The 25,141-nt window shown below is 44.9% G+C and overlaps 1 protein-coding gene across 1 annotated transcript in view; it reads left to right on the top strand.

The window, feature by feature from the left end:
- SPRED2 (sprouty related EVH1 domain containing 2) overlaps positions 1–25,141 on the top strand; it is a 114,014-nt gene that overhangs the window by 15,855 nt on the left and 73,018 nt on the right. The window lies entirely within an intron of this gene.

Here is a 25,141-nt window from a genome sequence, read left to right as displayed (position 1 = left end):
GAACCAAAGGTCCAGCGGCCAGGCTGGGAGGACTTACCCTATTCTGCCAGGGTGAGACCTGATCCGCTCCCCATTCTGGCTTTGAAACTACAGTTTTCAGTCAGGACTCCCCCTGGGTAACAAGATTCACACTGCTTGTGTAGGATAGGGAACTTGTATTTTTAAAAATTTCTTTCTCTTGGGCTTCTGTCCACCCCTCCCTTTTGTTTCTTCTTGTTCATCCCCTTCAGCCGGGCATTCTTCTCACTTATAAAGGGTCCCTTGTAAGCCTAAAGATTGCAGTGTGGAGTTTTCAGACTCCTACTTCCAGTGCTTCTGGATCATCCAAATGATGCGGATCTTTGGTCGTAAATGATGGATTCCCCCTTCCACATTCCTCGTGTTCCACAACGAACAGCACAACAGTGACCAGGAGAATTAGACAGGCGTGGTCCACCCACCGCCCCTGGCATGCACCCTAAAACAGCACCCCCCCCCCCAGCAAATGTCCTGATTCTCAGTATCACAAGAGACTCCAAGGTGGAGCATGTCTGAGGGTGGTTTGGGATGCTGTTGAGGATGCAGTGCCCTTCCTACTTTCTAGTCCTATCTGTTTCATCCCCAGATGAATTGAATTAGAATTTCATCTCCACCCTGTGTGTCATTGTTGAAATAAACCTCGGAGGGGCGCCTGGGTGGCTCAGTCGGTTAAGCGTCCGACTTCAGCCAGGTCACGATCTCGCGGTCTGTGAGTTCGGGCCCCGGGTCAGGCTCTGGGCTGATGGCTCAGAGACTGGAGCCTGTTTCCGATTCTGTGTCTCCCTGTCTCTCTGCCCTTCCCCCGTTCATGCTCTGTCTCTCTCTGTCCCAAAAATAAATAAACGTTGAAAAAAAATTAAAAAAAAAAAAATAAACCTCGGACAGTCTAATGTGTTTTACACTACAGGATTGGGAAGAGGGGAATGGCCAGCCAAACCTCTATAGGGCTGTAACCAACCAAGATGGTATCGACTAGGGAGAATCTCCTCTTTTTAAAGATCCTGGGTGACAGATGTTAACTAGACTTATTGTGGTGATCATTTCACAGTAGACATAAATATCAAATCCTGTGCACCTGAAGCTAACATAATGTTATGTGTCAATTATATTAAAAAAAAAAAAAAAAAAAGACTCTCCCACCCAGTCTGTCACTACCGTTAATTTATCTGCCATTTGGAGTAGTCTGCCATTTTGGAAGGTATTCAGAAGGCAAGACACATCCATACCAGCGAACGGGAATATTCTGAGGAATGTTTCTCCTTCTTTTCTTGCCCTTTCCTCTTGGTTCCATCTCATTTAAGTTGGATAACAAATAATTGCTAAGGGAAGACGATACCAAATTGATGTTACATGTGAGGTGAGATCATAAGAGACAAGAAATAAATTCTGATTGTTGATCCAAGAGCTCTTTTATTTAACAAAAAAAATTCTAAAGCATATGAAAAGATCACCTACAGCTGTCCAATATTATGACTGTTTTTTATTATTTTTAAAAAAGGTTTTGCCGAAACTTTGAAAGACCTATTAACTTGGTGATGTAACCCAGATGCCTTTAGGATGCAAACTGATCTATTTTAATAGTTGAAGTGGTAAATATAGGTTTTGTTTTGTTTTTTCTTTGGTGGAGAGGAACCAGTTATTTTTGCAGGGAACAAGTTCTCGCATTTGATTTTTGACAAACCTTTGTTAACGTGGGACTGGTATTTGCTCAAATTTAAAGGAAAACAGAATTATAGAATCATATGCTTTTACCTAGAAATGAAAATACATTGACTTAAAACAGATGTCTCGCACAAAAACCGATGCCATGTTTTAAAATTGTAGCTTGTCACCCAGAAGTAGGAGAAAATGTGAAGCGCAGACACTTAAAAATGGGACAGAGTCTTGCACAACATTGTAAATGTACTTGGTGCCACTGAGCCATACACTTAAAAAGGGTTAAAATGGTAAATTTTATGTGATGCTTATTTTGCCACAGTTAAAAAAATTAAACCAAAAAAATGGGACCAGAGTCAATGACTTAATAAGAGCTCAGAGATTTCTTTCCAGAAAAATAGCAGGTGAGCACAACTTTCTGGGCCTGATGTTTTCTGAATCTCCTATGTAGAATCCTCATTTGTAGGTTTCTAGTTTCCTGTTGATCCCTAAGTCCTCTACCATCCCCTCTTCTGTTCCTTCCCTCAAAAAAGTTCCCTTCACAGAAGTCTGAGGCAGATGAACTTGGGGTTACTCCAGTGGCACTCCTAAAGGTTCCTGCAGTTGACTGAGTATGTGCATTTCTTTCTGTACTAATGTGTCTTGACAAGGGGTTGGAACCTCCGAGAAAGCGCTAAAGGTCCAAACAGCTTTGCTGTAGAGCTAACAGCACAGCTGGTCTTCATTGTGGGTGGTGTGGCGATGAACCCTTCCCAGCCAGGGAGACCAGGGTTGAGGGTCAGCTCTTTCAATAGTGACCAACCAATTTGGCCTTGGGCAAGCACTGAGCCTCAGTATTTCTCAAGTAGAGCAAGAATGCTAATTCGGAGGTTGGGACAGCCGTGTGGGATAATAATGCAAAAGAATGTGCTAACACACATGTAAAGATCAAGCAAGTCGGCCCTTCCTCCTTTCCCCTATTTGGAGACCAGCAGATTGCTAAATTGGCAGGTGAAATTAAGAATCACTTAATTCAAACAAACGTGTGAGAACAAATTTGTGCTGTAGCGCATAAGAAAACAATCTGCTCCTTGAAAATGTTAGGCCCTTTTTTGGGGTTTTTAAGACTAGATGTTTCTCTTTAAGTAGTTTTACTAGTAGCACGTTGGTGTGAATTGGATCGTTAGCCTTTCCGAGGCAGCATACCCCTACAGTGGGAATACTGGCAACTTTTTATATAACTTGTGTGGATTTTTCAATAAATTACACACTGACTCTTACCAACAAGTGCTCATTCTTGATTGTTGAAAATTTATGCTCATTCATAAACTGTTTATGGATTTGACACTTGCTGGCCTTGGGAATACTCAAGTCACCACATTACCACATTTGATACTTAATTTGGTAATCTCTGTGTCCGGTAGGAAAAAACAAATCTTGTAGTGAGCTGCCGTGATAAGCTTTTGAGGATAACGTTTTTCATGGTCGAGGGCACCGTTGCCCATAGGAAAGCACCCCGCACTCCTCCCCCTCCCAGGACTGAAGCACAGGATCTGAAGATCTTACCAGTTCAGGGAGCTAAGGAGCATGCCCTGTTCTACTGCGCCGGATGGCCCTTCAGTCTTCGCTTGGACACTTCGGCGATAAGGAGCCCCCGTGCCCGGTGACTTGGGCACACAGCTCTGATTGTCGGCAAGCTCCTCTGTGAAACCGCTGTCCTCCTCAGCAGCAACAACTAGTTCTCTTGTTCTGACCAGCCTGCTGATACGTGAAGGCAGTGCTTGCTCTCTTCCGCTGGCCAAGCATCATCCCAGGCTCCTTATCAGGGTTCAGGTTCAACTGTGTCTCTCATAAAGTGGGGGCCCAGAATTGGAGGTGCTTTTCCAGATGCAGCAGACTCTTAAACATTGTGATAGTTGCCTCTCTTCATGCAGTCTAGGGTGGCTGGAGGTTGGTATAAAGGCATCAGACCGTTTGCATCAAAAATGCTTGCTGCTTCATGCTGAGCCTTCACCCTTGGTTTTCCTTTTCACGGGTCTGTTGGTCACCCTCAGCTGCTGTGGGCTTTAGAAGAGTAGACCTCCCTCCCTGTGACAGGGCCAAAAGGAGGCCCTCCTTGTGCCGGCCTGAGCGTGCAGGCATCCTGTTGGCTCTTGGTGTGCTGGGCACAGATGGGGAGGGCACTCGTTCCTTTTCCAAAGGAGCTCTCCACTTCTAGGTACAGTACTCTTGTCTTTTGTACTCCCTGGATGGGATTCTTTGGTAGGGGTGCAGAAGGCCAGGCAAGAAGGTGAGGGAGGTGCTAATAGCATTGAAATTGTTGTTTCTCAGAGCTGGTCCCGGACCACCTACTCAGAGTCAGTAGTCAGCAGGGCTAGTTAAAAATACACACGTCTGCAGCCCACGCAGATATCCTGGACCAGCCTCTCTGGGGTGTGGCCCAGGGAATCTGCATTTTTGAAAAGCTCCCCCAGGTGATGCCTCTGACTGCAAGCCAGGAGATCCACTTCCTAAATTGTAATTCCGTCTTTGATGTTCATTTTCATAAACGTCCGACTGCTGAGTACTCAGGAATCTTAAAGGCCACCTTTGAGCCTTAGTCCAGCCACCACTCAGTGCTTTTAATAGTTCCTGAGTATGTATTTACACAATCTGCATTTTATGAAGTCCATAAAGACACATTTACCCAACAAGTCACCAGCGCTCCAAAGGTCAGTTTTCCTCGACTTGTATGAAAGGCTCTTAACTCAAAGTCAATTAACACCAAGATAGACGCCAATTAAGGCAAGGAAGTGAGCTGTTCAGGCCAACATTCCGACCGCAACTTTGTCCCTTGTTGTTGCTTAGTTTTACAAGTCCCTTCACGCCAGTTACTTCACATAACCTGTACATGTGTGGCCCATTACTGCATACAGGTAAATGTGCCATTTGTCACGTCATCATGCGGGAGTGCTGTCTATAAAAGCATGTAATTTAAGCAACTATGGAATGATGCCATGTTAGCACTTTTGCCACCGACCGAATCGCCCTCCCCAATGCCAGCAGCGGGGATATCAGGAATGCTGGGGAAGAAGGGCAGGGCCTCCTGGGCTCCTTCAGTGTTGCTTTCACAGCCTCCTGTTGAATGAGTCTTGCCTAAGTCCAGAGCCGGGATTTCCTCGTTTACAGAGAGCAGTTCCTCAAAAGAATTACAGGAAGATTAATTGAGATAACGTGGATCACATGCTCAGCACAGTGCCTGGTACGTGGAAAGCAGACCGTTTAAAAATGGGTATCTCCTACAGCTGCTGCTGCTGATGACAGAAATTGAAAGCCCTGAGAGAACTAACCCTTTAAGTTAGCAGTTACACTAGGTCAAGAGCCTCAGTTGCTAGGTTTTCCACAGTGAAGGCGCAGTGAAGCCTCGGGTCCTTCCGCAGCGGTCCGGACCCTGCCCGGTCCCGATCCAGACGCCAGCTGGGCACCCTGCACTGAGAACCATTCCTCAAAGGAAAGGTATGGAAGTGCAACAGCCTCCTTCTGGTTACTCTGTGCATGACGTCTCTCAACCTAACTTCGTACCTATAAAAGCCTCATCCTTAGGGGAAAAAAAGCTAGGTCCTCTTTTGATTTGGGAACCAGTTTGGGTTAGGTGAAGAACTGGGATGCTGAGTACAAGCAGTGACATGAAAAGAGACTCTGCCTGAGAAGGTATAATCAAGTGTCACCAGCATGCTAAAGACCCCCATGGGGCGCCTGGGTGGCTCAGTCGGTTGAGCGACCGACTTCAGCTCAGGTCATGATCTCACGGTTTGTGAGTTCAAGCCCCGCGTCGGGCTCTGTGCTGACAGCTCAGAGCCTGGAGCCTGTTTTCAGATTCTGTGTCTCCGTCTCTCTCTGTCCCTCCCCTGCTCATGCTCTGTCTCTGTCTCAGAAATAAATAAACATAAAAAAAAAATTAAAGACCCCAACATGGGCAGGGAGGAGGGGCAGCCCAGTACAGTCTGCTTACAGATTCTCTGGCATCAGCACATGAGTTATGTCATTACTTTTTCACACTTTAAACTGTTACTAGTCTTCATCAGGAAACAAAATTCCCATTACTAGAAGTGAGGCTGTTAAGTGAGGGCGTTTATTCTTTTTTTAATGGTGTCCAAGGTGCAAATTGCTAAGAGCTGTGTTAGAGGATGGCAGGAGTGGCTTCTTGGTAGAAACCAAAAGATTTAGACCAGCGCTGTCCAGTAGAACTATAATGTGAGTCATGTAAGTAATTTTAGGTGTTCTAGTAGCAGTGTTTTTTTAAAGTAAATACAAACAGGTGAAATTAATTTTAATTTTATTTAATCCAATACATCTAAAAATTATTAGTGAGGGGGCACCTGGGTGGCTCAGTCATTTGAGCATCTGACTCTTGATTTTGGCTCTGGTCATGATCCCAGGGTTGTAGTATTGAGCCCCATGTGGGGCTCTGCGCTGTGTGGAACCTGCTTGAGAGTTGTCCTTTCCTCCTTTCTTTTTTTGTAATTTTTAATTTTTTTTTAATATTTATTTTTGAGAGTGAGAGAGCACGAGCTGGGAAGGGGCAGAGAGAGAGAGAGAGGGAGACACAAGAATCTGAAGCCGGCTCCAGGCTCTGAGCTGTCAGCACAGAGTCCCATGCGGCGCTCAAACCCACCAATCATGAGATCATGCCTGGAGCCTAAGTCGGACGCTTAGCCAGCTGAGCCACCCACACACCCCTGCTGGAGATTCTTTCTACCTCTTCCCCTCCCCTGCTCTCACCCTGGCATGCATGCATGCATGCATGCACTCTCTCTCACTCTTCTAAATAAATAAACTTAAAAAAGTTATTAATGAACTATTCTGCGTTTTTTTATCACGGTTTTTTAAAATTTTTTTTAATTTTTATTTATTTTTTTATATATAATTTCCATGTAGGTACTTTTTTTTTTTTTTTCAACGTTTTTATTTTTTTATTTTTTTTGGGACAGAGAGAGACAGAGCATGAACGGGCCAGGGGCAGAGAGAGAGGGAGACACAGAATCGGAAACAGGCTCCAGGCTCTGAGCCATCAGCCCAGAGCCCGACGCGGGGCTCGGACTCACGGACCGCGAGATCGTGACCTGGCTGAAGTCGGACGCTTAACCGACTGCGCCACCCGGGCGCCCCTCCATCACAGTTTTGAAACGCAGTGTTTTACACTTGTATCCCATCTCATTCGGACAGCTGTATTGCAGGTGTTCAGTGGGCATATGTGGCTCGTGCCTGTTGTATTAGATAGCGCATCTCTAGACTAAAGCGGACCTGGGTGTGAATTTCACTCTGCGGCTCCACTAGGGATAAATTACCTGTACCTTTCAAAGCCTCAGATGTAAAATAGGGACCCAATACCTACTTTCCTAGGCTGTTTGAAGTTTTAATTCACACGATGTATGTACATAAATTGATGGATCCATGAAGAAGTGCTCTGTAAATGTCCTCTATGAATTTTGAGATATCCACTGTGTATCGTGTAGGGTGTGATTGTGGGTATGATTATGTAAGGTTATGATGAAAGCAAATATGAGGGTGATATTTACGGGCCGAAAAAGAATTTCAAAAAACCTGACCGATTCCTGGGCCTCTGGCCTTGGATCTTGTACACAAGCATTGGAAGGGGGCTGTAGTTCTGGTCAGAGCAATTTGCTTGGAGCTCTGTGACCAGTTCAGAGAAGAAGGCCTGTAGGGAATTGCCGTGGCATCATAAAAACTGTTTTCCACCTCAGAGGCAGGGGAGCCGGTTTCAAATTGTGACTGTCCCTTATATTGTGTTTTTTAGCTTTCCAAACTTTGGCTTTTTCGTCTGTTAAATGGTACTAATAATATGAGGCTTGTGAGGATTCCGTTAGACACAGCACATGGCAGTGACTGCTGTGGCATCTGGCACATCTTAGGTACCTAAGACATTCCCCGTGAATGTTACTGGCATCTAGAATGCAGTTTCATCTTGAAGCCTTGTCGAGGGGGCCTGAGGGCTAGACACAAGGGAGGGATCGAGCCCCTCTGATCAGCCTGAAAGATGGAACCAGCAGGAGAGGGGCCCCTGAGACTGGTTTTGTGAGAAACTCTTCACCTGTCCCTGGAGCTCAAAGCAGACTGATAGATCCTGTCTACGCCGAGGAACGGGCGTGGAGGGTCTAGAACCACTCATCCATTTGGTTCATTGAGTACTAAGATTCTCCTAGACTGTGCCAAGGATTTGTGACTATGCAGGGTTCCAGAGGGGACTCTGGCAAAAATGGAAAAGAGGAAGAAAGGGGGGCACAGCGTGGGTTGGTGGCACGTTGGGGAGTTACCCTCCACACGTGGGCTGGGTCATAAACTTTTCGATAACATTTTTCTTTTCCTGCCCCTTTTAGTTCTCTGGCTTCCTTGCCGGCTTTCAATATTTTTTTCTCGTTCATCCTGGAAAAGAAAATGATGGCTAGAGCATTCATATTCTCGTGTTGTAGTATTTTCAGAAGCTCCCGAGAGCCAAAGGGAGAACTGTCCTCAGAATGGAGTTCTGGGGTTACCCGTGCTCCCAAGGCGAAGCCCGAGAGGATGCAGCCTTCAGAGGTACAAGGACAAGTGAGTCAGCCAGCCTGGGAGAAGAAACACAAGTTGATCATTTGAGCAAACCAGGCACCAGAATCGAGATTTGCAAAGCACACGGATGCCGGTGTGTGTGATAGCCACTGTACACAAAGACTCAGCATCAAGTCACTTTAAATAAGCAGCACCCCTCCCCCCCACCTTGAGCTGAGGGAAATTTTGCCCGTGCTCTGCGTCCACCTCTTCGGTTTACCAGCAGTTCTGTTGCATCCGCAGCCACATTGCAATAGACGAGCCCCTCACGCTGCAGTTTTACTCGAGGAGGATCATTTAAATGGCCCTAAGATTATCATTTGATGGGTTTTCACTGCTTATGGTGTTTTCTTTGAATTCGGGAATAGTATTAATCATACTCTGACCCTCCCGCCCCCCCATACAGATGTGAAGCCCTCTCAAGTTTCTCTTAAGAAGTCGTGATTTGAGGGTGTTCTCATTGTTAGCTCACAGTAGCTATGAAGTCAGAGACTTTCTGTCCTGGGACTTTGAGCTGTCCGTAAAGGAGCTGAGTGCCCCATTTGAGAAAGAGACTAAACTTTCCACTGCCCCAAGTGGTGTCCAGTGACTTGGACCAGAAGCCTGTGTGAGGCAGGTGGCTTGGTGGAGAGCCCTGCTGCCTCATTTGTGAGTTTGAGCTCTCAGGAAAGGTGGATCTTATCTCTGAGGAAGTGGTGGCTCCCTTTATCAGGCCATTCTGGCAGAACAGGTTTGCTCCCAGCAAAGGAGAATTTGATGTTAACTATTTCTGGCCTGTCTCAACACCTGCAGTAAGGAGGGCTGATTTGCCTACCACAAGGAAGGTGAAATAACATATGCCGAACTTTGTGTTGCTACCTGCCCGCATCTTCCATTACCCACAAACCACCCCCACCCCCACCCCCACCCAGTCCTCCCCAGAGATTAAGAAGTCAGGACATTTCAGGTGTGGTACACAGAGAATATAATGACTGACTTCATTTCCACAACCATTTAGGCCCCTGTCACTGCCTCTAAAAAGCTTCTTGCAATCTGGGAGATAAACAGGTGCACAGACAGAAGCAGGTAGAACATTGGGTCTCACTGAGCGAAACAAGGCTCTTTGATATCCGGGAAGGGAGGAGACACATGGCTGATGCTGCTGTTTTTAACATTTCGATCTATTATTCTTGACCGCTATGAAGAGTGAATTATAAGAAGAGGGTTGGAGGATCAGAAAGTTTGTGGGTATAGGTTTGGGTGTTAAGGACTAGGAAATCCTGTTTTCTCACATTTTCTCTAGGGGCACGTTTTTTCTGCCTCTGGGATGGTGTTTGGGGCTCTGGTATTTTGCCCAGGGCTGAGGCGCTCTCTCTTCTGAGTTACGGGCACCATTAACAGCTCCAAGTAGTGTCCATCAACAACATCTTGGCCGGAAGTACCATGTTACAGATAAAGGTGCTGAGGCTTTGGAGTTAAACCTGCACAGTTGGGTAGTGAGAGTGTGGTTGACCTGGCTTGTTTTCTCTTCCCACAGGGACCATCCAAATAAATCCCTGGAAGAAAGGGTTGGGGGTGTGCTGTCTATTGAAGGGGGTCATCTTGGGGTAGTCGTTGGGAATTTGGAAGACCTCCTGAAGGAAAGGGCAACAGTCACTCAACAAAGAGGCCCTGGGTCTCCTAGAACAGAAATGCTCCGGGTGGGGGTGGGGAGGGAGGAGGAGGAGGGTGGATGAGCCCGAGGATTTGTGGAGAAGCTCAGATGTAGCTGCTTAAATTAGTTCAAAGTGAGAAATGTAATTACTATACTTGCTCCAACCAAATGTCTGAACGTTGTTATAAAATGAGGTGTAATCACAGAAAAGAAGATTGCAGCGCGGCATTACTCCCACAAAATAGCCTTTGTGGTCTTGGGAGCCCTGTGGTGCTGATTAATCTTTTTGGGCGGGAGGGAGGGGGGTGTTGAAGGCCCATTAAGTTCAGGTGTGTGTATTGGATGTAATTGGGGAGTTTTTGTCCTGCTCGTTTGGACAGTCATTCACAGTTTGCATTTGTAACAAGTTTGTGATGAAGGAAAAAAGAACCACCACTAAACATTTTAGTGGACTATCTGAAGTCAAAATAAAATAAGATCTAAGCCAGAGGAAAAACTGAGGATGATTTTTGGCCACTGGCCCTTGTTAATTACTATTTGATAAAAAGGTGAAAAAGGTATTTCAGTAACTCAAAACGACTCCCTCTATCAGTATTTTGTCCACCAAGCCGAAAGTGCTGTAAGGAGGCAACTGGGGTCCTGATTCTGCCATTTGTTAGTCATGTGTCCTAGAGAAGCCAGTCGGCTCCAAGCCTTAGTTTTCTCTTCTGGAAAATGGGCTGATGTGTGCACAGTTACATGAGATAGCACCTAGAACAGAGGAAAGCACAAAGGCTAAATGTTAGCAAGCTGCCATTATCATAATTATTCTAATCATGTTTATAACATTGTGTTTATAAGCAAAGAAAGTAGGGAAGACAAGGTCTGTTGGGGAGTGCATGCCTGGAACTAAGCGAGTTTGGTCCTCCAGAGGTTTCCTGGGCCAGTTGTTGGGGAGGAAGGGGGTTGTTTGGCAGAAGGAAAGGGTGATGTCCAGGCTGGGGAAGTGGTGCATGGGATGACCGAGCTGTGGCACATTTGCTAGAAATGGACGTGTGGTTTAGTAGTCTTCAAACCTTCATTCTTTGCCTGATGAGTGCTTCTCTGTGATCTTGTGTCCCCAACTTGGGTCTGTTGACTCGCCAGCTCCCAGAGACTTGAGGGTCTACTCTGTGCACAGCAGGGTCTAGTTCTGGGAGGTCAGGGCATTTGCCTGTTTTGTGCATTGTGTGCAGCACCCGGCATGATAGGAACCTGGCAGTATCTGCCGAATGAATGAATAGGGATAGAGTATGAATGAATATCTACATTAAATTGTATGTGCTCCTTGAGAAAACTCCCTGAGAAAATTGGCATTGCTGAGACTGTCTAGCCATCCGATCAACAGAGGAGAAAATGCTTTTCAAACATTTGGTTTGGTCATAGACGAGTTGTATATACTTGTGTGTATACCTACTTACTGTGCAGTTTATTAATATATTTAATATATGTGATTACTTTGGCAGATATATTTGATTACAGATTTTAACTTCATTTGACAGTGTTGCCTGCCTGTACACAACCCTTAAAGTAATTAACAGAGACATTATTCACATGAACATCCCTTTTTCAGAAACCGATGAGGCTGCTGCTTCTGAAAAGTCCAGTATTGAAGTATTATATTCACCTGATTATTGCAGGGACAGACCAGTGCCAGGAGGTCCAGGCACCCCTAGACCGGGGCTTTGCTGTGCATGGGCATCACCCAGGGGTTTTATTAAGCTCCAGGTTCCCATTCAGCAGGTTGGGGTGAGGGGAGGGGAGGAGGGGTTCACAGTTTGCATTTCTAAGTTTTCTGATGCCGCTACTGCTGCTCTCTTGGGACCGTACTTTGAGGTACAAGACTTCGATCTGTCTTTAGTGTTTTGAGATTTTCCTTTGTGTTCCAAAGATGTCTAGCGTATCTTATTCTAAATGTTGACTTTTCTATACTTAATCTCTTCTGGAAATAGCCGTTTCCCTAGGAGGGCCGTTGTTTGGTCTGCACATGGTTAATACAGCCCTGCCAGATATAGCCGCTCCGAGAAGCTTGGACATTTCAGGATTCGCCATAAACCTTTAGTGAAGTCTGATGCTTTATATTTGGCTTTGGGGAATGTATTTGGGCTTTTGGATGTAAACCAAGTGTTACTTGTGGCAGTGTTGGCAAAAAGTATGGATTGTGCCAGTAAAGTTCTTGGGCAGAGGTGTGAAATGCCCCCGAACCGGGTACATTCGTTTTTATTTCTCAGTTTGACCACATGTGCTCCTCATTGTCTAACCTTTTTTGGTGAACACTGAATCACACTTTCCGTTGTCTTGTAGAACAACCTTAATTACAGTTCTTTGCCTGTCTATGCCATGCCTATTGACTTTAATAATTTCGGAATTTTTAGAGAATTTCCTCAGTTGCAACCACCGTGGAATTTCGTTACTCTAATTCAGGCAATAATCCAGGCGTGAGTTTAACCTAGTTTGTCTTAGGATGCACTGATGGCATAGTGAACTCTGACAGGAATTACTACTGTTCATTCACTAAGGCTTCACCGCCTAGGCGCTGGAACACCAGGGGGCTCAAAGCTGCCCTGTCTCTCTTGACAGGCCTGCGTGAGTGGTAACTAGTCCCATGGCCTTGCGGACCGTCTGTGTGCAGATGACTCACAGATTGATTTCTTCTGGCTGGCCGTTCTCAGAACTCCTGGCTTATATAAGTTATCGCCACATGGATGTCTAGCATGCATCTAAATGTAAATGTCCAGAACAACTTCTGATCCCTGAAAAGTGGGCAGCCCACTCCTGACCTTCCCTGTCTTCACAGATGACACCACCATTCATTCAATGGTCCAGATCCCAAATCTCATGGTATCTTTGATCCCACTTTCCTGTACCGCCTGTTCACATCTAATTCATCAATAAGATGGTTGTTCCTCCACAACGAAATAAAATTGTCCTCTTTTCTCTTTGCAGTTATCTCCCTTGGTCAGGCTATATGATCTCTCCCCTGAAGCATTGCTGGAGCTGTTTGGCACTCTACGTCAGTCTTGCCACTGTATAATACATTTCCTGCAGAGTACTCAAATGATCTTTACAGAAACCACATTGTTTCATGTCTCTGGTTCCCTGGGAACTTCTGACCTGCTTTACCAATCCCTGGATTCTTGTGTCAGCCTGAATCGATCATTCTCCTCATCGGGTACCATTCTCTTGCGAGCTGGGCCAGCTCTTTTCTTGTCTCGGGGTCTTTGCATTGGCCATTCCTTCTGACTAAAATGCTGTTCCTCCTGCCCTTCCCATCACTGACTCTTTCTTCATAATTGTATCTGAGTTTAAATGGCAGCTCCTCCGGGCAGCTTTCCCTGACCCTAGTCACCCTGTTACTCAATTTTAAATTTGTGCAGGACTTCATTTAACCACTCTCTGTTGAGTTATATGTTCATGGTCTGTCTCCATATCCATGAGCAGGAGGAACCTCCTTTGTCTTTTCTCTAGTGCATAATAGTGCCTAGAAAGTACTTGAATATAGTAGAATCTTAAATATTTGTTGACTTAAATGAATACCTCTGTATTGAATGCAAAGCACTTTACATTTCTTTTTAATGTTTATTTTTGACAGAGAGAGACAGAGTATGAGTGGGGGAGGGGCAGAGAGAGGGAGACACAGAATCTGAAGCAGGCTCCAGGCTCTGAGCTGTCAGCACAGAGCCTGACACGGGGCTCGAACTCACGAACTGTGAGATCATGACCTGAGCCAAAGTCGGGCACTTAACTGACTGAGTCACCCAGGCACCCTGAATGCAAAGCACTTTAGAGTTCTACTAGCAGTGGTATTTATTTACTACTGTTGGGGCAAAAAGTAAAATAATAAAATAAACATGCATTTCTAAGGATTTTTTTGCTTTCCTCTGTTGCATTGTAAGGAAGAAATTTCCAGAATATGTTAGAAGGTGAAGTCCTGCAGCTACAGTTCTGCATAAAGCAACTGATTCTCTAGTGATGTCTCAAAGTTCCCAGGAAACCAGTGTGCCTTTAGAATTACCTAAAATAATAATAATAATAACAACAGATGCTTGTGTGTTTTAATACTCTGAGTTGCAATTAATAATCTGTGGGTGGTCTAAATGTTAGCATTTAGTTAATTAAAATATTGACCCACCGTTTTTTGGCAAATACTTCCTGAGCTCTTGCTATTTGTAAATCTTTTATATTTGATGCCAGAAGGGGAAAAAATGGTAGGAGACCTGGTGACCGACCTTATAATTCTGCTTGTAAACATTTAGTTGTTGACTTGTGAGTAAACGTAATAAATTGAACAAGTGTATATATCTCTGCTTCCTCCCAAAGCTCTAATAAAATGACGGTAGAGAATAAACACAGTATAAACCCAGAAACCTCCCAAAGATATCTCAGCCAAATTTTGCAAGGTGGAATGCTACTGCATGAATGCTGATGTAGCAGAGCAGAGAAAGCTGAAACCGAACTGCGTGCCTGGGTGGGTGGGTGGGTGGTGCAAAGTTGGGGGTGGGATAGAGGGAAGTTTTTGCTACAGAATCCTAAAGGCAAGGATTCCAGATACAGTCCGAACCAAAAACAGGGTGTAGAACAGTCCATCAGAGCAAGGAAAAAAGAAAAAGAGAACACCGTGAAATCGAGGGATACGATCAGGGGTATCAGGGTTTCCAACACAGAAACTAGAAATGAAGGGAAGAATCCCCAGCAGTGCAGCCACCCACTTGGGCTCTGAGAGCAGCCCATCTAGGTGGCAGGGATGCAGGACAGGTGGTCCCAGGAGGGATGGCACTAAGAGCAAAAATGCTTTTGATCCTATCAAGAGAATGCTTTTCAGCTCTTGGCCAGTTGGTAGATGAAATAGTAATTGACATATAGGAGCACGTATAAGCACATGGAAGCCATTTTTAATGTAGGAATAAAAAGTTACAAAAAAGATGTAACTATCAAATTGTAAAATTTGATACAATTTGACCTTGTAAAAGGTCAGCTCTAAATATAGAATTATACCAGGGTCTCACCAAATCTTGGTTTAATTAAAATGTCCTATAACTATTCAAGAAGGCATGAGGAGGAGAGTTGTGGAGGAACCAGGGTAGGAGTGCCCTAAACCTGAGAAAACCAGTAGATAAGCACTAACATGGACATCAGAAGGGTTGTGCATCTGTGGCTTTACTGGGAAAGCAGTCACACCTGTATCTTCTACAGTGCTGGGCCCAGCCCTGTCAGGTGCTGTTCTTTGGAGGAAGTGACCTGTCTAAAGAAGTCTAGCTAAGACTTGTCTTCAGTTGGCAATCTAGTTAGAAAAGCCAGAGTCTGTGATTAATTATGGTCTGTAATTAAATATAATTACAAATTACCTTGTATTGTGAGCAAAGGGCCAAAAAAGGTGACAAGAAACACTGTAGGAATTTGATGGAGGGAAGGGAGAGATGATCCTGGTTTAGGCAGTTCCAAGAAGCTTCATAGAAGAGAAAGGAATTGAGGTTTGCCTTGATGGCAGTCCCTCAGTAGGGTTTGGGTAAAAACGAAAAGAGCTGGATCTATGCCCACTCTGACTGCCAGGGAGAAAAGTTAACCCTGTCATTTGTTCAAGATGGTGGTCATGAGGGCTGGGCTTATTATTTGGCGCTACCGTTGACTGATATGTGGCCGGATTGGGTCGTTTTCAGGATTCTCATCAGTGTCGGGGTTCCGGCAAGGTCATGTAAGATCGTATAAGGCTGGTGAATGGGGGGGGGGGGTACCAAGATGTAGTGCATCTTTTTACCCATCAGAATTTTTCTACTTTAGTATTTCATTCAAAACAAAGAGAAAAGTCAAGTCTTTTTCCTTTTTTCTTTTCTGATGGCCATGACTGAATTTTTCTTGCATGAACGATTCTTGTGTTCTTATTTAAAAGAAGAATTTGGCATATGGCAGACCTCTTCAAGCTATCTTTAGTTGGTTGTGGGGTGTAAGTGATTAAGAATGCAGCTGTACTTGCTACCAACACATGCTTTTAAGGAGTGAACTGCTAAGCAGACGGGCCTGGTTAGAAGTTTAGAATAGCCTCTTGGGATCAAAGATGTAATTTTTCAAGTGCATGATATTCAAGAGTCCCTCCCCTCCAGACTGAAGCATTGAGGGCTGTTTGTGCCCAGAGGCAGCGTGACTTATTTGTTTAAAATGGCGGCCACTCTTGGCTCTGGAGAGGCAGCCATGCTTCACTTGGAGTAGACAGGAGGAGGCTGACTTCACTTTACTTTGTATAGTTTGGCTTCAGTGCTCCTTTGGAATAAAACATTCTTTACTTCTCTAGTGTGTCTCAGGACAAATCCATCTCTGTCCATGTTGCTCAGTTACACTGTGGTGCTGGGTCCTTAGTCTTCAAAGCTTGGAACTCCCTCTTGCCTTTCCTCCAAAAATTTGTTCTTTCGCTTAGCAAATATTTACCAACTTTCTGCCATATGCAGGACTGTGTGGAGAGCACAAAGATGAATCAGACACGGGGCCTGTCCATAAATGTCGTCAGTCAAATAAAGGACGTCTTGCAGTGGGGCAGCCACACGGGAGCTTTTACCATGAAGTGACCAAGAATAGCGCCATATGCTATAGGTGTTTTGAAAGGCAAGAAGATGAGTTAGATGGGTGGGTTTCAAGTCAACCCCTCTTGGAGAGGGTGACATTTGAGTTGAACCTTGAAGGACAGGCTTAGCTTTGCAGGGAGGAGGTGTTTTAGGCAGAGGTATAGAACACGTGAGCTACAAAAGCAAGAGGATGTTGGAGAATTGGAAGAAAGAGCCATCAGTGCTTATTCAGTTCTCACTGTACCTCAGGCACTTGGCTGAGGTGTCACCTTGGTTATCCCATTTGATCCTAATAGCAACTTTTTTCTTGCTGAGAAACTAAGGCCTGGAACATTTAAATACCTTGCCCGACGAAGCTCATAAGTAGGAAACGAGTGGGGATTTGAACCCAAGACAGTCTGATTCCAAATCTAAACTGTTAGCTTCTTAGATGGAGCAGGCATTAGCTTGAGCAAAAGATAATTTGAAGGGAAAAGGAGTGGCTCGGGGCAGATGGAAGAAAGAACCTTGAATGCTGAGCTAATTACTCTGTAAGCAGCAGGGAGCCATTGAAGGTGTTTAATGGGGTGTGACGTGGCCCCAGCAAGGCTGCCAACTCTAAGGCAGAAAGATCCGAGTTCCTTACTATGTGCCAGACACTATGCCAGGTGCCTGATACCCCTGATGCCATTTAATGGTCCTAACAGCCCTATGGCATAGGTGCTGTGGATGCCCCCTTTCTACCATAAGGGAACAGTAAAAGTTGGGTGGTTAAGTGACTTGCTAGAAGTGAAATAGAGAATGATGTGCAAGATAGACTTGAGGTCAGAGGCAGAGAGACCAGTTAGGCCACCACAGGAGCCCATGCAAGACAGAGGTGATGCTGGGAGGGGAGGAGAGGGAGCAGTGGGGGTGACAGATGGGGGGTGCAGCTAAACAAGGTGAGAGATTTGGCATGGCAAGTTTCTAACTTCCATCTTGTGGGGCACAGGTGCTGGGGAGATCCCTAGGGCAGCGGGAGCAGAAGAGGGAGCCGGTCACCTTCCTTTCCAAACCCACATGGTCAGGTTAGGACGCTGAGGACTGGGCTTAGCGATGGGTAAAGTGCACAGGGATTAAAAGTGGTAAGGGAAGAGTGTGGAGGATGGGGAGCTGGGGCCGCAGACTTGCAGTGCTCAACACTTAGATCTGAGAACGGAGAAGAACCTGGGACAAAATGAAAGAAGTCAAGGAGGGGCACGTGGAGGGGCAGCCAAGGGTGGAGTATCTCAGGATGGCCCGGTGATGCAGAGAACTTGCCGCATGTTGGCAGAGGCCTGGTCATAGACCTCTGTGTACCTTTTACACTTGCTGCTAGAGTCAACCCCAACCCGAGGCAGTCTCTCATTTTCCTTGTTCGGAGAAGAAATCCTATGATCGGTATAGCTTTGCCGAAGAAAAAGACATGGAAGTAACACAGTGTGAAAATAGAGTGCTTCAAAATTTTTTTCAGTTCATATAAAGGGCAGAAACCCTGGTGGCTAGTGCTTGAATATTGAGTCCTTTGCATTCCACCTTCTTTGAGTCTGACTGTGATCAGAGTGGGCTTGGTGTGCCGGAAAATTGAGATCACAAGCAAGGTACCTCAGGGCTCCTAGCAGTTCTAGTATCGGAAACAGACAAGTGCACGGAGATGTGGGACTGAGGTGCTCACGTGTAGGAAGGAGACCTGTCCCCATGTGTGTTTAGTACATGCTAGGGGAGGGGCAGAAGGGTGTGTTCCTCTCTTAGAGTGGGTCAGGGGAATGTTTAATTGCATGTCTGTGAAAGAAATCAGTCTTGTAAATATAGTGTGTGTTCCTCAGATTTGGCCCAGAGGTAATTCTCGGTTTGGGGGTTTATTAAGGCTTCTTTGAAATAGAAGGTCTGTTAAGCCCTTGTTCAGGACCCATCATGACGGCCTCCAGGTTTCCGTCAGACGAGAGGCCGGTGCGGGACATCCACAGCCACCCCCTGTGTATGACCAGCCTGTAAAAGCAGCAGTCTTTGCCAGAAGCCTGTGAAATTTAAAAGCAGGGATTTGTGTGTGGTGTCCTCTTTCCAAACCTAATGATGTGTAATTGCTCAGTTGTTGAACTTGGTTGATCTATTTCTAGGAGATTAGCTACCTAGAGGAAATGAGAATTTAAATTGTTTGCTGGACTTCAAAATTTGGTACATGTGAGGAGATCTCTCATCCGCTGGGACGTATGGCACAGGGAAAGCTTTGTTCCCGAGAAGCAGTCACTATTGATGGACGTTGTACAGTTTGCTTCCCTGGGTACTTTTCACACATTCTAAGTAGTCCTCACAACAGTTTTCTCCTTGTGTGGTTTTAAGCCCATTTTAGAGATGAAGATCCCAGGTCCGGAAGGTAAGTAGCTTGCTCAAGATTCCCCCGCTGGTCAGTGCCAGAGCTGGGATTGGAACCCAGATTGCTCTGACTGCACCGTGGCTTTCTGCTTTCATTATCAGGAGTGGTCTGAGAATTGGCAATGACAATTATTGAATGAATGAATGAATGGATTCTCAAAAAAGAAAAAGAAAAATGTAGCTTATAGGTCCTGTAGTATGAGAGAATATTTGAGAGAATGTTTGGACAAGGGACCACAGACCAGGAGACACTAAAAAAATCATCCTTCAATTTGGTAAATCCCTTTATTGTTATGTTTATTATTGCCAAGGAAAAGTAAAAACAAAACAAAACTGATTATTCAGCAAATAGGGGCGCACTCTTGGGCTCTGGATTTGGGAAAGGAGGTAGGAGTTAGAGATGAAGCCGGAAGAGAAGGTTGGGGAGAGTTGCCACCTTTCCCACATATCACCACAATAGTACTACAGCTGTGTGCGTGTGTCTCAGGAGTGGGGGAAGGCTTCGTTCAGCATTATTTTGGATAACATGCTGCCTCATTTTTATCTCTGTAGCAGTAACTTTGCGTAAGAAAAATAGCTAGTTCCGTTCTTTTGCCTTTTGAAAAGGAGGTGGAGAGATCTGTTTTCAACTCTTGACAGGCCCTTCGCTGTTCCTTATTTCCTGTTACTTAGTGGCAGAGGTAGAATCTCTGTGGCCGGAAGTGCCTGAAGGACCCCAGCCTCCTTCTGGGCCGCCCTCTGCTTCTACCCGCACCCCCCCCCCATCCTTTCTGTTCAGCTCCCAAGAATCCACCAAAATAATAGGTAGGAAGACTAGGTACGGCCTGGGGTAGAAAAAGGATTGAGCGTCCCTGGCATGTTCTGATTAATCCTATTCATTGTCAAGTACAGCTTTTTAATGAGCTGATTCATTACTGAGAGTAGGTCTCATGCAAATCCCCAGTTTATATCCTGCGGATTTAATTTCTTAACAATTTCCTCATTTCAACACAAGTCCATTGTACCATGGGTTTTATGATTTCCTTTGAATTTAGAGCCTCACCTCACATTTTATTTCAAAACTATGAGGTAAATAGAAAAGAAAAAGCTTTAAAAAATAAGCTAGCCAAACACATTGGTGGATATTTAACTCCTCTCTAAAGGAAGGGTTGCCCACACATCAAAGTATTGGAAGGAATTGCAGGAGAATCCCTGATAAGTTTCCAAACTTCTACTTGTGTGATACCATGGACAAATTTAACAGACAGATATGAAAAAAAAAATTTTTTTTTGCCTCAATTGTGATTTATGGAGTTAATATAAAACTGTGAAAAGTTTAGGAAATGACCAAAGAAGACACTAAAATAGCCACTAGAAAAATAGAAAACTTAATACTTTAAAAATGCCAAGTGACTGGTTAAAAGAAAAATATAGTTGGCTAAAAATGAAATAAAATTGTTAGACCCACAAATTAAAGTAGTATAATGAAACAATAGCATTTTTCAGTTGCTATTAATTATCAGATAGGAACAATATTTTTAAATACTGATGTGGCTTTGGTGAGGTGACATTTTTCATACACTGGTATTGGGAGTAGATTTTGGTATACTTTTTCTGGAAAGCAATTTGATAATATATCTATTTTCAATTCATCTTTTTTATTCAAACATTCTTGTAGAAACTGGAAGATCTTAATTAAAGACACATTTACGGGCAGTGGTGTTTAAAGTTATAGAAGTTGAAAATGTTGATAAGAGAGCATAGGGGAATGGTTCAGCCACACGGATCATCCATATAACCATATAGTAGGCGGCCTCAGTACGTCCAAGGAATTAGTAATCAGATGGAGAATGCAGCATTGGCTGAAAACCGGGTACAGAATTCTATCTATATCTCCCCATCCAAATTTTGCCTAAAACATATGTATAACAAAAGGACCAGAGGGAACTACATCACACTGTTAGCCCTGGTTATGGTCATTTCTGAGCTGTGACTTTATAGCCATGTTTCTTGTTTTCTTTATTCTTTTATGCATATATTGAGGTGACCCAACTGTTCAGTTTGCCCAGCTTCGCCCTGGTTTTAGCACTGAAAGTTCTGCTCCGGACAGTTGGTCGCTCTAGCGTACATGGATGCATATTGAGATGAGTTTATGCCATTTGGCAGGAAGGGCCAAAGATAAAGTGACAAGTGACAAGCTGATGGGGCCTGTGTAGGAGTCAAGCAATAGATTCTCTGGTGATAAAATTAATAGGGCTTATTTTAGAAAACCTCAGAAAAAGTAGATCTGCAAAAACTTAAATGGTGCTTACATGTGGCTTGTATTGTTCCAAATGCTTTTGGTGGTTAACATTCTTTAATCGCTCCCACCCTAGGAAGTAAGTACTGTAATCACATCCCCATTTACAGACGCATAGAGAAATTGAGTAATTCGCCCAGGGTCCCACAGCTCTGGACAGCTGTGCCTGGATCTGTGCTCAGGCATTCTGGGCTGTTCACCACTGTCTGCATCTCTACAGAGCCCCTACTCCAGTCACTTCTGTTGCTGCCCTTGATGCTGACGTCGTTCTTGCCCATACCATGGCACTTGAGTTGGCCGTACTCGACTTCTTACTGTTCATTCCAGCCGTCCTGCCAGGACTGCCATTGACCTCAAACAGAGGAAACACCTTCCCCGTCCGGAGCCTGGGGTGGGGATTTCCATAGCAGAGTTGCTGGCCTCTGGTGATAGAGTTCTTTCAGTTTTGCCACATGATCTTGTGGCATAGGGCTGGGTCCAGGTGCAGCTTTAGTTATTTCTGGAAACACTTCTCCTTTTCCTTTGCTTTGCTGAGTGTGGCTCATCAGCCGTTCTCTCCGAAGGTGATTTTGGCTCCTCTGCCCAGACCATTAGGCATTTCTGTAGGTGCTGGAATCTTCCATGATGGTTCTGGACCCTATGCACATTTCCAGATGAGTCTGAACTTGGAGAGGGAGGGGGTGAACTGTATCAGAATATCCATCCTCTAAGTTTTGCTCAGCTAAGATGCCAGTCACTGCATGTGTCACTGCTTCATTAGCGGTGGTGATCGCTGGATGGTGAATCACAGGTGGTATTTATTCTTTTTGCTTACCTGTTTTATTTATTTTTGAGAGAGAGAGTGAGCATGAGTTGGGGAGAGGGGCAGAGGGAGGGAAGGTGGGAGGGAGAGAGAGAATCTTAAGCAGGCTCTATGCCCGGCCTGGGACTGAATCGCACAACAACACTGGGGTCATGGCCTGAGCAGAAATCCAGAGTCAGACATTCAACAGACTGAGCCACCCAGGCGCCCCTACTTACCTGTTTTAAATATTTCTTCAAAAATTTTGCTTTGCCGTCTAGATTTTTAAAATGTGTTTCAGTTTTTTTCTTATAATGCAGTTTACTCCTACAGAATTTTCAGAGCCTTCAAAATCCAGGCATGGCCAAGAACATCCTAACCCTCATTCAAGTTAGAGCAACTTCATTTCTTTACCAAAAAGAAATACCTTCAGCTATTGTCTGAACTTGTACCTTGCTGAGAACCCTGCCAGAGTTTCTGGTTAATTGTTTGTTTTGTCACATTAATGGAACAATGAGAGGGCACTGGCATTCTTCACCCATGATGTGGAAGCACAAAATGTACATTTCTTTTTAGGTGTGTGGGGGGCAGGGCAGGGAATGTTTTTTGGCCTTTAAATCTTAGAAATCTGTTATTTGACAGATAACAAAGTTTTAGGTACTTCATGGGGACTGCGGTGTTTAAGCTCAAATGAAATTTAAATTTGGACCTTGTGTGTTATATTTTCAATGAGCCTGTGTGTTTCTTTATCTTCTTCTTTCTGAAAAGTTCAAAAGTATGAGTCATCCTCCCTCCCCTTAACACACTTTTTTGGGAGGGAAGAGGGAAGTAATGTAGCAAAATTATTCTTTCTAAATTATAAAAGAGTATCTTCAGAATTTTTAGTGTTCAAAGGAAAGACCATGCTTCCCAAGGGAAGATATTCCTAAAAAAAAAAAAAAAAAAAAAAAAAGGACTAATACATCTTTGTACTGATGTCTCTGAAAGGGTGAGGAGGCATCTGCTAGGGTGAGAACAGGGGAGAATTGCCAGGTGGATTCCTGATGCTGGGGTAGAACCGTACAGCAAAGGGCCTTTCATCCTCAGAGGAAAAAGGGGTGGAGGCCTGAGAAGCTATATAGAAGGGGACAGATTGGGCCAGCCAGGATTTCCAGAGCCCAGTATTCAGCTCCCTCCGCAGGGCCAGCATCCCTGGGCAGTCGTTAGAAATGCAGAATCTTGGGGCGCCTGGGTGGCTCAGTCGGTTGAGTGGCTGCCTTCGGCTCAGGTCATGATCGATCTCGCGGTTTGTGAGTTCGAGCCCCGCGTCGGGCTCTGTGCTGGCAACTCAGAGCTTGGAGCCTGCTTCCGATTCTGTGTCTTCCTCACTCTCTGCCCCTCCCCTGCTTGCTCTCTGTCTCTGTCTCTGTGTCAAAAATAAACATTAAAAAAAAAAAATTAAAAAAAAAAAAAGAAATGCAGAATCTCCCCCATCCCCCAACCAGAATCAGCTGCCCCAGGTAATTCACCAGCACTGCCTGTTGGTACTGGCCGAATTGGTGGCTTGTGTGGCTACCCAGTAGAGCAGTGTTACCTCTAAACCAAGGACAATGGGGGGAAGATGGGCTAGGAGCTAGGCTGAGAGAGATCATTTAAATTATAATGTATTCTAAATATATAATATTATAATGTAACATATACATGTATGATATTGGACCACATGCTCAGGGATTAGGTTTTGTTTTGGGTACTAGGAAACGACCAAGAACACAATAGGGAGTGTGTGTGTGTGTGTGTGTGTGTGTGTGTGTGTGGCGGATGAACTGTCTCCCTTCTCCCCAACCCCCAGTAGTCTTGGCCCCTCATCTTGCTGGGAGAGTCTTTGGAAGGGCCTAACTGCCTCGTTGGTAACAGACCCTAAGAGCACACAGTAAACACCCCGGTGAGAAGACATGTCACCGTCATCAAGGCAAACAGTAGAGCTTTTCATGAGGGTCCTCACTCTGTGGGCTCCAGAAGTCACTGAAAATGGAGTCACAAGCCTACGGGCCTTGGCTAATTTAGAGACCTTAGCTGGGAGGCAGGCATGGGCTGGGTGGGGCAGCCCGCCCACATGGTGCCCTGGGCTGGCATCACCTCACCCAGCCTTGTTTGTCAGGCACTGATAAGTCTCTGGTTCTGCCCCGGCTGGGGGATAATGTGATCCTTACCTCGAGGGCTCAGATTCAGAATTCCGTAAGTTCTGGATGCACTCAGGTTCACTTCTCCCTCCTAAACACGTATGGAAATAGCTCACGGGTGAGGCTCTGGCCTCGTTCTTCTTTGGCTCTGTCATGCACCAAACCTCGCATTGTCCTTAAGACAGGAGCCTCATTGCTAACTAACGGTGGCTTTGAGGTGTTTGCTTTCCCTGTTTTTTTTTTTTTTTTTAAAGTTTATTTATTTTTGGGACAGAGAGAGACAGAGCATGAACGGGGGAGGGGCAGAGAGAGAGGGAGACACAGAATCGGAAGCAGGCTCCAGGCTCTGAGCCATCAGCCCAGAGCCTGACACGGGGCTCACGGACCGCGAGATCGTGACCTGGGCCGAAGTCGGCCGCCCAACCGACTGAGCCACCCAGGCGCCCCAGCTTTCCCTGGTTTTACAGAGTTTGTAAGTTCCCTTTTTACGTCAACACGTATTTTAGGTTAAAGTTCGCATTTTTAGTGAGTATAAACGGTTAGATCTAAATTGGAAACAAATATGCATTCTTTGTGTAGGGTTAATTATTTTAATATTTCTGATTTTAAAGTTTAACCAAATGCTGTAGTATCTTCTCTTTGGAGTTCACATGTACACAATTACCTAACCTTGCTACATAGGTCCTATTTACTTCAAAAATAATTTTGAAGCATTTACCTGGTATGTTTTGAAATTTGTGTGTTTTTCATTCATTAGTATCAGAATTGAATATATTTAGCTGTTGCTCTGTGTCAGTAAACTGAGACTAAAAACTGAGTAGGGTTACAGATTATTAGATAGGAAAATTAGAAGCCTCTGGAGGGAGTTCCTGCTTCCTTTTCCGTGGTCCGAAGTGGAGAACAGTGACTGTATTCCTGAAAGAGAAAGCACAGCCAAGAGCTGTGAGTCCAGACTAAGGGGGAGATTTGTTCTGGTAGCCATTTGGACTTTCACCTCCTGTCACCCCCTATGACAGCAAGTGAGGGGATCAGCATCGATTGAGTGCCTGCCACATAAGCCATTCTACATGAGGTTTTTAGCACACTGGCCACAGAATCATCCTACCCCCT

The sequence above is a fragment of the Felis catus genome, chromosome A3 (genome assembly GCF_018350175.1).
Source record: "Felis catus isolate Fca126 chromosome A3, F.catus_Fca126_mat1.0, whole genome shotgun sequence".
Taxonomy (NCBI): domain Eukaryota; kingdom Metazoa; phylum Chordata; class Mammalia; order Carnivora; family Felidae; genus Felis; species Felis catus.
Note: the sequence above shows the minus strand (reverse complement) of the source record. Positions and strands in the feature narration are given on the sequence as shown.